The sequence below is a fragment of the Ammospiza nelsoni genome, chromosome Z (assembly GCF_027579445.1).
Source record: "Ammospiza nelsoni isolate bAmmNel1 chromosome Z, bAmmNel1.pri, whole genome shotgun sequence".
Classification (NCBI taxonomy): domain Eukaryota; kingdom Metazoa; phylum Chordata; class Aves; order Passeriformes; family Passerellidae; genus Ammospiza; species Ammospiza nelsoni.
The window spans coordinates 66,842,816-66,854,837 of record NC_080669.1 but is presented as its reverse complement, the minus strand read 5'-3'; the positions used below and the strand labels follow the sequence as shown (position 1 = coordinate 66,854,837).

Genomic DNA, 12,022 nt, shown 5'->3' with positions numbered 1-12,022 from the left:
ACATTAATAACATGGATTCCCAAATCAAAAACTTATGCAAAACACTAAGCCATATGGATGGTAATTAAGTTAGCTTTCCATATAGCAGGAAAATTGTTCATACATACTAATACAGTGCTAACCATAGGTTTAACTGCATACACAGACAGAGGCAACCAAGACAAAGTGCCTGCTTTCTAAGGTAGCATGGGGAAACTAACACTGGAATAAAACATCTTCGTCAACTTCCTAACACTGTAAGAAACATCTAAACCACATACAGAAGAGAATGGTGGAGAGATAAAAGAAAATGCAAAAAAAAATTCCAGTTTACTCAGATAAGTAAGCCAGAATTACAGAATCATCAAGATTGGAAGAGACTTTTCAAGAACATCCAGTGAACCCAGCACTATCACTCTAACTCCTAAACCACACCACCCAGCACCAGACCAAATGCCTCTTGGACATCTCCAAGGATAAACAATTGATGGGAAATTTTAAGTTGTTTTATGTTCTTCCCAGAAATTGAGTGTAGGTTTAAAACCAAAGAGGACTGAAATAGGGAAATTAAAACTGTAGTGGGCAATGCTATTTGCTGTAGAGTTCAATGCAAAAAAAACAGCTAATACCAGATTTTATTATTTACTAAGAGATCAGCTACCTATCATCTAAGGTCTCTGTTAAACAATAGCAACATGTCAACGTGTGGATTTTGATGTAGATCATACAGTATTCGAAGACAAGAACATGGGCTCCTTATCTTGCCAGCTAGCTCTCATCGAAGCTCTGAGTCTGGTAATGAATTTCCATTAGGCTTACAAGAAGGACAAGCAATGTAAGAGCTATTCCATAATCCTTATTTCTCAAAATAAATTGGCCTGATTTGGATAAAAGCAGCCTAACAGAACTCACATCACAACACATAGTAACATCTGACAAAGAGTAAAAATCTTAATTCAACCACATTACTAATAAATGCAAGACAAGAAAACAAACCTACACGTGGAAGTAAAAGAAATGGGGAGAGAAATTACAAGAAAATTATAAGAAATTACAAGAAGAAAAAAGCAAATAATAAAGTTCACCACAACTGATTTAGAGCTTCCCTAACGATACCATGCATGAAGGACAATGTAGGATCCCTACCAGAGATTAACATATGGTACACAGAACAGCAAAAAATAGTCAAATGAAATCCAAACACTATAGCACCAATAATAACTTACTAGGCTTTCTTATGCCACAGCATCTAATAAGAACAAGGAAAGGGGAAAAGACAAACTGAGTAGCCTGAAATAATTTTACAACCAGGGTAACAGCAACAACTTGCTGAAATATTTATCAAAGCTTAGTAATCCATGACAGTTTACATACATGCATAAAACATTTGAAATTAACTCACAAAAAGCACTACAGATGTTCAAACACACAAGGCTACTCCATGTTGGGAAGAGCCTACTTCAACTATAATCATCCAAATTAATGCAGTTGCGTGAAACTTGTATGAATTACAAGTTCTGCCTGTGCACCACATAGTCCCAGATATCTTCACAGAACTACAGCATGTATTAAGAAAATTGGGTAAGAATAACAAATAGGTTTTCACTTCTACAGTTGACTTGCCTGTTGACTTCTTCCTGATTGACTTACCACGGAACAAGTAACTGACAGGCTCTCTTGAGGGCTACCAAAGCAATGTTTCTTTTATCATGTACTGTCATACACTCTTTCAGCCTGAAACCTATAGGCACAAACTTACAAAGATAGCCCTATAAGTCAGAAACCTAAAGCTCTTGTTTGCAAAGGAGATAGAAAGTCGAATAATATATAAGCTCTGCATAACAACAAATTGCATATCTTTAAGACAGTATAGACAAGCAGCACGGCATGAGATAGAACATTACAAATCCCCGACAGCTGCAACTTCAAAGAACTTTCCTCCACAGAAATATGAAGGATTTGAAGCAACAGTAACAGAGATGCGGCACATAAGGCAAAAAACACATCTACAGGAAGAACTACAGGTTTAGGGCTCAGTTTTCAGTGTGCAAAATATTTTCAATATTAGAGAGAAAATTTTTCTTTCTATAAGTCAAAGACCCAAAAAAGATCATGTTTATGCCAAGATCAAAATTTTATACTCTTCTGGATGCATACTGTCCTTTTGCTTTTCCTGTACTTAAAAAAAATAAAGTATTTGTCTAGCACTTTTAATGATAATATTTTGTGTAACACAGCAGTTTAAAGAAAACATTTTTGTAGAAACACAACAACAACAAAACCTCTATTGTCTAACAGGACTAGGTATATTCAATTTCTGTTTGAATAGATAATTTTTCAGTCCAAGAATTAGTTATTAATTAGCTATAAAGTTCTGTATCTGCAAGACAGACAGAAAGAATAGTTGATTATCAACTGGGGTTTTTTTATTTCTTCACATATCTCACGCAAAGCAGTTTTAGACTGATATCAGATTCAACTAACAATCCACTTTTGATATAACGAAGCACCTTATTTGTTTTTTACAAAACACCTGTAAAAAAGCAGCAGCAATGAAGTAAAAGCACAGACCTATGTAACTTTTTCTAACAATGAACAAATCCACCAAAATGTGCACAGACTTATCTGGGACAAAGGGAAAAGAGTTATGTAAAGAGAATAAAGAAACACGTTTCCCCTTACAACAAATGGAAAAGTTAAATATATCCATGGCATTTTCTAGCCATATCTCTTAAACAGTGTCCATAATGAAAAAATGGGGCAGTAAAAATTAAGTCTTACTGAAAACCCAATGCAGCAGCAGTTTTCCATTTCAACTTCTATTAGGCATAGATACTAGCAGTTACTGTATCATATCAATTTAACACAGAGAGACCAATGATTTCTAGCACTTTGCCTCTGCAGATGTAACATCACTGGGACATTATCTGTACTTCTACTTTTGTTTCACATGTAGAACAAAACAATGAGTCGTTGCTTCACATTATCGCATGAGCCAGACTGACCCTGCCTCAGGACTTAGCTGAGAAACTATCTCTTAAAGACAGCCTTCCTAGTGATAAGGACAATCCATACCTCAAACTGATGTGAGGAATGCCAGGATTTACCTAAAGGCTTTATCATGCTCCAAGGAGCCAGCCTTGGAGCTGCAGTATTTGCCCTAAGGTGTTTTATGAATGAGAAACAGCTTCCCCTTCTCCCAGCCTCACCACACTTCACTGATGAGTGAAAACTGGCACATGAAGACAATGGTTATCAAAGAGGAGTGCACATAAGCAGACAAGACAATCAGTGGGGGTACATAAAGAATACATTGGAACTGGTATTAAGATTTAATTTTTATTTAAAACAAACAAACAAAGCAAAAAACCCCACCCAAACCTATGAAATGCAAGAAGGAAAGGATGGGAAGGACAGCAAGGGACAAAAAGGAAGGAAGGGGAGGCAAGGAGACCCCCAAACCACAAACTAAACTCTACAAATATTCAACTATTTAATAAATGATTTGATGTTGGAATGTTGGGGGACACAAGACAGATAATGGACTTTGGACCTGGTTAACATAAGAGATTTGATTACAAGATGACTCGGCAAAAGCGAATGGAACTTTGAAAATTAGACCTAGATTGCAAGAAGACTAAATCAGACACATTTATCAGAAAAAAAATCCCATTAAACTCTGCAAGCAAGAGATGTTATATGCTTAAGTTTGTGTATGTGATTTTAACTTAATCATTGTAGCACACATTACTAGTCTCTCTGAAATAGCATATAAGCATTTGTATCCAACAATAAAATTGGATATTGATCAACGAATCAGTCTTCCCAGTCTCTCTCCATCGCCAACAGTTTGACACCTGTAAGCTCACTCAGCCCGTATGTCTGTCTGATGGCCCGGTGTCACATAAGGCAGTTGAGGGGCCCTGGAGTAAGTATCTGCTCCACAACCCAGGGGTGACAGTGGCACAATCACTCCATTCCTTCTGTGTGCAAGTGAGAGAGACCTGTGCGCAGCTTATCTCTGCCCTATGAGGTGGACTCCTGGATAGTATTACTTAGTTTTAACCAAATTAACCCTTACAGAATGGAGTAGTTTAAAAAGAGTCCTGTAAGGAAACAATGGACTCAAAGTACTGTGAGTGCATGTGAAAAGAAAATGGCAGCACTACACTTCTATTACATACAAGCTCTTAATAAGCCACACTGCCAAGGTAACAAACAATGACAATTAATGACATCTGACAAGAATTTGGATTAAAGAAAATTTCAGTTATCAAGACTATTCAAAATACTGCTTACCATTGTTAACAATTACTCGTACCCTAAATGTGTATCATATCTTGAGATATTAGCCAATGGTAGCACGAAACCATCACAATTAACAAGACACCTGAAAACTAACCATCCAAAACACAAAGACAAACCTTCATTTTTTCCAGCAATGTTTCAAGTAATGCAATAATAGCAAATCTTGTACTTTAAAAAATGTCCCTTTTTTAAATGATAAATTAAAGTAGCAGCCTACTCTGAGGTTTTCTTACCTAAGAGCAAGGGGGAAAAAACCATCATGCCAACTGAGAATTGATTTTTTGTGACTTAAAAATAGGTAAAATACTGCATGGAAAACTACAGTGACAAACTGAAGCTCATTTCTTTGACAGCAAATGCTATTCAAAGACACATAGAAAACATTGCTGAAGATTTGAAAAAGCAAGTACTAGAACAAATCATCCATTTCAGAAGATTTGCTCTACAATTGGATGAAAGTACAGATGTTTCAACCATGTCTCAAATTTAGGAATTTCAATAATGAGGTACATTAAAAATTACTTTTCCTAAGCCACTAAAGGAAAAGCATTAGAGAAGTTACTTTATCAACAGTAAACTACTTCTTTAATTAAAAAAAGTAAAAAAAAGTTTTATGAAAAAACTATGCAAATATATCTGGGAATGTGTGGTTGCTTTGACTGGAATAAAAAACAGAGTCTAGTAAGGGTGGTAAGAGACTGCAGTACAAAATAAATTCATCCACTCCATCAACAACCGGCAAGCTACTGCAGCAAAGAATCTGGAGCCAGAAGAATGTAGGAAGTCACTGATGTTCTTAATTTTAAGAAAATAAGTCTATTAAATAGTAAAATATTTACCATATTTTGTAACAAGATAGGAAATTAACTTAAGAAACTATTTATGCCGTAAGAGGTTTAACTACTAAGAAGCACTGTCGACAAGGAATATTTGTTTGTTTTAGAAAGAAGAGTGCTTCAAATATACTGACCATTTCTGTGGAAATAATTTTTTACCAGTAGTATGCTACCTAGCAGATATTTTTGAAAATAATAAACAGACTTTATATATCCCTTCCAAGTGAAGGTGACATTTTAACAGTTAAAAAGCAGGTGCTTTTCAAAAGAAACTCATGCCATAGAGATAGCATTTTGAAAACAGATGTTTGGAAAGGTTTCCATCATTATATGATCATATTACTAAAACCAATGCATGTTCCCTAAAAAAGCTATTATATTTATACACATTAAAAGCTGGGGGATAAAAATTTCCAGCCTTTATGAAAATCTTCCAAGAAGTTTCAGTGGGTTTTGAACCCATTTCTTAAAAACATGAAAACTGCAACCCCTTCAGATTAACACGCATGAAATGACTGTACAGGGTACTTGGAAATTTACTAGACAAAATATAATAAAAACCTTCACATAATTAGCTGATGGGATTGAAAAAAATAGTACTACAACTTAGTAAGTGCAGTAGACAATGCACTTCTTCCATATGAAGCCATGTATCTCTGCTGGGTATCTTCTTAGATGTACTAATCACTAAAATAAGGTAACAAAATAAACTTAATGAGGAACCATACCTTCAAGACACTGTGTCACAAAATGCTAAACCAAGATATTACTAAACAAGAATATTCTTAATATTTTTATTAAGTGCTAAAATAGTTATTTTACCAATAAAAATCTAATATTTTCAAATATTAAATCTTTATCTCATAATTTTAAATTTTCTAATTCTTGTATATGTTTTATAAAGGTAGATTTTAGTACAAGTATTACTACATTTATATACTTCATAAATAAAATATATATACATTGAGATGCATGCTGAAATATTGCCAGGAGTGCACAAACAACAATTTTGGAGACCACTGCACCAAGGCATTAAACAAAAAAGGTAAAGGAGAGATGTCCTCCTTCACCCAGAGAAGGAGCAAGCCTTGATTATTAAAAACAAACATCAGTCTGTAGTCCATTTTGCAAAATTAACTATGACACTCTTCCACATGAGCAGTAATTCAGATTAAATCCTAGTATGCTAGATGCTAAACTTAAGAGTAGAAATGGAATTACTTAAAAAGAGGGATATACATTTACACACATGGATTCAAAGTGAGCATTTACATCTGTCATCTCCTCATAGTAAAAGGGGAACACAGAAACGAGAAACAGAACTGTAAAGCTTCTCTTTAACTGCTCCTGCCTTTGCTCTGAGTTACAGAAATATTTACACAATTCATACTGGGAACAGTATGCCCTGCCACACTTTGAAAACACATTCAGTCCTCACCAATACATTCATCTATTGGTGAGGATATATAAAAACAACTTTTTCTGACACTGATATTTTTGCCCTCTCCAATGTCCCCTATGGTGTCAAAGAGAAGACAGAGCTTTTCAAAGCTACTTCTGTTCTCATAAACATCCTTAAGCATCTATGAAAATGTGGAAGAAACAAGCAGGAACAATCAAGCAGTATTTCTTGAGACTGCTGTCCTGAAACCAAGGCATAAACCAGTGGAAATCAACATAGAATCTAGGAAAAAACACTATACCAATTTCAAATGAAAAAGGCATCTTTGGTATTATTCAATTTTAGCACATCTACTACATGGTGTAACACCTCTCCTTTCTATGTAACACCTCTCCATTCCTGCACATGGAACTGCAGATGTGACTGATAAAACAGGCAACAGCACAGAGAACTCAAACTACACTGCAGTGTCTAGCAGCATCACTGCAAATTTAGAGCCCATTTACCAGTTTTTGAAATGTAATTGTTTCAGTTTCTGAAAGTCATAGGAAAACACATACAGAAGTTTCAGACAGATTTTTAGTAGCTTAGCTGACATTTTCTTCATCTGCTGAAATGCTCAAAACAAGTATCCTGCCACACAGCCATTAGTTTAGCTGCCACAGTCTTAAGTTCAGCTTCATTAGTTGATTCTTTAGAACAAGATGCCCCTGAGAGGATCATACAATGAGAAACTAGGCACTAGGAATACAAATCCTAAAATGGAAAGCTAAACAAGCCACATTCTGGAAGAACTGACAGAAAATTTAGACTCCTGTCTAGGACAGTAACTGATCCAATAACAGCTAATTTAACATCACTGATTTCAAGTGCATTCATTAGACAATGTTACCTTAGCCACCTTCTGTTTCAAGGCTAGTAAATCAGAGTGTAACAATTTAAGCAAACTAAAGCTCAACACACTAAGAAGAAGAGATTACTATCTGCAAAGTCTTTGAAACTTATCTGAGATGACAGTGGACTGTCTCCTTTGATGCTTGGTTGCTGGGTTTTTTAAAAAAAGCTGAAGGAGGAAAAGCATAGGAATTTGAAGAACCCATTCAAAATATGCAGAAGTAATAGATACTAAATGCCAAACTCATAAAATTACAAGTAAGTTTCTATATGCAAATGTTATGTAAATAGTTTTATTTCTTCCAGAAATCTTAACTGTTTAACTTAATTAGAATGCATAAGGCAGATTTATCTTATTCATCACTGCCAGTAAAGAACAGAGGGCACAAGAATATAATGTTCAATCTGCCAAATGTTATTTCCTGTTCTCAGCTATTACAGAGTATGAACTGCATTGAATTTTCCTGGTATGGGCTAATATTCACCAATATTGTATTTCCTGTCCTGCAGACTAATTATTTGCTGCTACTACTGTAAGCAAAGCAACGTTATCAAAATTAAACTGATACCTACCAACTTTCATGAACGTATGAACTACAGTATTTGAAAGATACAAGTCACGCATCTTAAGAGCACAAAGTTGTTCCAGGAACCCTTCACAGGCAGGAGTATCAGTGATTACCAGGGGTCTACTACTTTGTTGTGTAATCTGAGAAACCTTCAACACATAGCTGGATCCAGCAGCAACAAAATGATGTCTTTACTGGAAGCTCCTTAGAGACTACCAGCAAAAAGTATTACATGGAATTTAACAAACAAACAAAACAACCTTTGAAAACCCAAACAAACAAACAGACAAAAAAACCCCCAACCAAACAAAGAAAATAGTTGAAGACAGCTGAGGGACCACATCTGGACAGGTCTGATGTATACACTGCTGGTATCATAACACTTAGTTTGGAGGAACATGAAAAGCTTGCATCAGCTAAAATCCTGAAACTTCTAGAGTAAAGGAATTTAATTTAAAATATGTGGTACAGGTATGTGACATCCAGTTGGGTTACACAAAACACAGGGATAAATTCAGCAAGAGTTACAAAACCAAAGTTAAGATCACATGCAGATCAAGAGCCAGACCATGAATTTTTAATTTTTTCTTTTCGTTAGAAAGGTTTCTAGGAAAAAAATACTTGGGCTTGGATACATGTTCTCTCTGAACTCTTCCAAAAAGAAGGGGAAAGATGCTTTTAACTTGGATTTGGACACCTTATCATAATTTAGTATGCTTAATTTTTTAAGAGATTGTTCCTGATAAAATAAACATTTGTTAATTAAGGAGAAAAATACTGCAAAGAGTTAGCTTTATCCACTAGCTCTTTACAGTTCATGCTACCAACAGTTTTCTTTACCATTCAGGTACTTTCGTTGATCTGAGAATTCCTGTGCAGTAAATATGTATCTAAATATATACAATTTTATTTACAGGCTCTCTCTTGCTGTATACACTTTTACTAATACCATCTATTGAACTCCTACTAAAAAGAAGTCAGTGCATACAAGTAATTCTGCAAATACGCTTGGTCAATTTCTATTTTAACTCCCACTTAGATTTCAGGAAAACGAGAACCTAAAGTCACAGCTTTAAACAAATCTTCTTTACTTTCTATAGAAGGTATGCATTTATATAGTAAATTGAAGCCTGTTGACCACGTCTTTACTGTTTACTTAATTATGTGATTCACAGATTGTGCAGTCCACAAAACAAATTAAACCCACTGAAATTCCTCTTATTTTAACATCAACTTTCAAGTGTAAAAACTTGTAGAAGTCTTTGGTGTAAACAGCTGCTTCCTGCTTACTGCAAAAATGGCCAGCTACCTTCCACTCAAGCAACACTGACCACATGCCTTTTTACCTAGGAAAGAAAGATATGCTCAAGTCCTCTATACCTTGTTCTGCAGAAACACATAACAGCAAAGAGATACAAAATCAGATTGTTATTCAAATAGTGCCAACATTTCATTGCTGCAGTCCTTGTTCTACCTGGCACTTGTCTTGCAGTTCAGGTACAACTGCCCTTCCTTGCTGATTAAGCTTTCTTATTGCGATGTAATTTGAATGTATGTATTCATATTGAAGTTTATATGATGAATTGTACTGAATGACGTCAAGAACACTATACTAAGATACTCTGCTTGAGTAAGCTTCTCAGCATATTACTAATAAGTCTGCGTCTACACGCACTTGCTATCCAGATGAATAGTATCTGTGATATTTAACCTTGAGCTACATAAAAACATTATAGAATAGTTATTTCTAGTAAACAAGAAACTGGAAACTACACTCCATTGTGATTACTGGACAGAAACTGGAACACCAAGAAACAAGACTAATTAGCAATGTTTACAACAATTTCCATCATGCTCAGTTCTAGTAGTGATTTAGAGCTTCAGAGGCTGAAATAGCCAAAGAAAGTCCAAATGGTGTGGCCATGCACTTTTCCACCTGTAGCAAAAGAGAACTTCAGGATGAATACCTGCAACCAGGGAAAGTTTTCTAGTGATCTAGCAGACAGATGAATAGATGCAATGCTGGAAAGGTATGAAGCAGTGTGGCAAACTGTTCATTCTTCTCACTTAAGAAAAAACAATCACCTTCATAGCTAGACACGGTGAATAAAGGCAAGCTACAATCCCGTACCACAGTGCACCAAGTCAAAGGTCTATGATCAGTTCCTTCTCCAGCCCTCCTACTGCTGAGAATACTACAAGCTTTCAACAACTTTTTCAAGTCATGGTGTTTCCATAAAATTAATGAAAATTTGAAATGAATGAAAATAAATGAAAGTAATTAAAATAAAACAACACAGGAATGGAACTTGACACCATATACCAAAGGCAAGTGAACTGCTTTACTGCACTTTTGAAGTATCAAATGTGCAAACTGACACAAATTTTCAAAGACTTCTCCTACTTAACACCAATGCTGCAGCTTAGATGATCACTGTACTCATCTTCACCTCTTCTTTTTTCCTGCTAATTCTTGAATTTGATCTTCTTTGCAATTCACTCCCAGCAGCAGTTCTCAATTGCTTTCTTCACTTATTTCATTTCCACCCCTAGCATTCTGAACAGAATGGGATCACTATAAGCTTAGGAAACATATTCTGTTGCCAATTTTTACCTCCATTCTCTAAAATCACACATCCAGATCAGAAGGATAATTACAGAAACAAATCCCAAGTTACAGTAAAGTATCTGTCTACAGCTGCAGCTTGCTAAGGTACCTCAGGGTGAAAATCATCTCGAGTACTCGAAATCTACACATTAAAGTAAAAAATGCTCAGCTATAAACCAAGGCTAAGTCATATAAAAATATTTTGCATTATTTTAATAACGGAACTAGGTTAGACAGAAGAGAGTTCCATCATTTTAAATGTCAAGTTTTCTTGCTTCACTTATACAAACAGCTTTCTGATAATGAACATGAAAATAAACTTTCCAAGGCCTGCCTGTGAATTAGACTACAAGGTTATCAAGTGACACAAGTCTAGGAAAAAGAGTTGTTTGGATTTTAAAATTTTAAAGTTTTAAGATGTGCTCAGCAGGACATTTAAGAGGAAGAATAAAGTCTCACTATCCAGACAAAAATGAAGTTTTGAGCACTGTGCATCCTCCTGATACTTATTTTTCATTAAATTCATGGGAACTTTATGACATTTAATTTCTTTAGTCTTATGAACTGCTGTGGCTTTTAAGTAACTTTGATATACAGATAGTTATGAGCAATCACAGTTCAGTACAAAATAGCTTCTCCATAGACCTTTAGCAAGGTGGTTTCTTTCAAGCAGTAAGAAAATCCACATGCTAACTTGTCCCAGGTAGGTTCATGTTCCTTAGAAGGTTTTGTTTTGCCTTTTTTTTTAAGCAACAAGCAATATTATTTCCCATAAGAGATTTCATACTTGTTTTTTAACTGTAACATTAACTTTATAAGAAGCAGAAATCTTCAAAAATTACTATGTGTTAAGAGCTTACAAATTATTCACAAATTTGAAAACTTCTGCATATAACCAGAATCTTGACGTAAAAATACACAATAATAAAAGTCTCTTTAGTTTAACTGTTCATAAATTTCCTTCTGATTTGTACCCAGGGTCTCCTAAACAATTCTCTCTTCCCTGTCTTCCCAGTCCATCATACACTGTAGAAGTTTGATGGCCAGCACAGGCTGTCTGATTAGCTGGCAGTTATATGTTGTTCTTGCATTTCTTCTCTTGAGGCAATAATTCAGATCTCTCTCTACCCAGCTGGAAGTTTCATAGTCTGCAGAACGTAGTTTTCTTTATGGCACTCTGACTGAAAGAATTAGCTAACCAGTTGAACAGGCTGTAATCTGACAGGAAGAGGGGCAGAAAAACAGCACAGTCACAAACGACCTCTTAGAGGAGAAGTCTAATGCTCACCTTTTATTGGTAAATTGATTTTTAAACATCTTCTAAACATTTATCATACTTCCAGTTTTAGAAATCTGAACTTTGTAGCACAGGAGGGGCTTTTTGAACTTAGAACTGTTCTAGTAAGTGAACTTAATTCCACACCCT

General features: G+C 35.3%; 1 protein-coding gene across 1 annotated transcript in view; it reads right to left on the bottom strand.

Moving 5' to 3' along the window:
- The window catches only part of CHD1 (chromodomain helicase DNA binding protein 1), a 54,371-nt gene that overhangs the window by 39,520 nt on the left and 2,829 nt on the right, over positions 1-12,022 (bottom strand). The gene's annotated exons all lie outside the window — the stretch shown is intronic.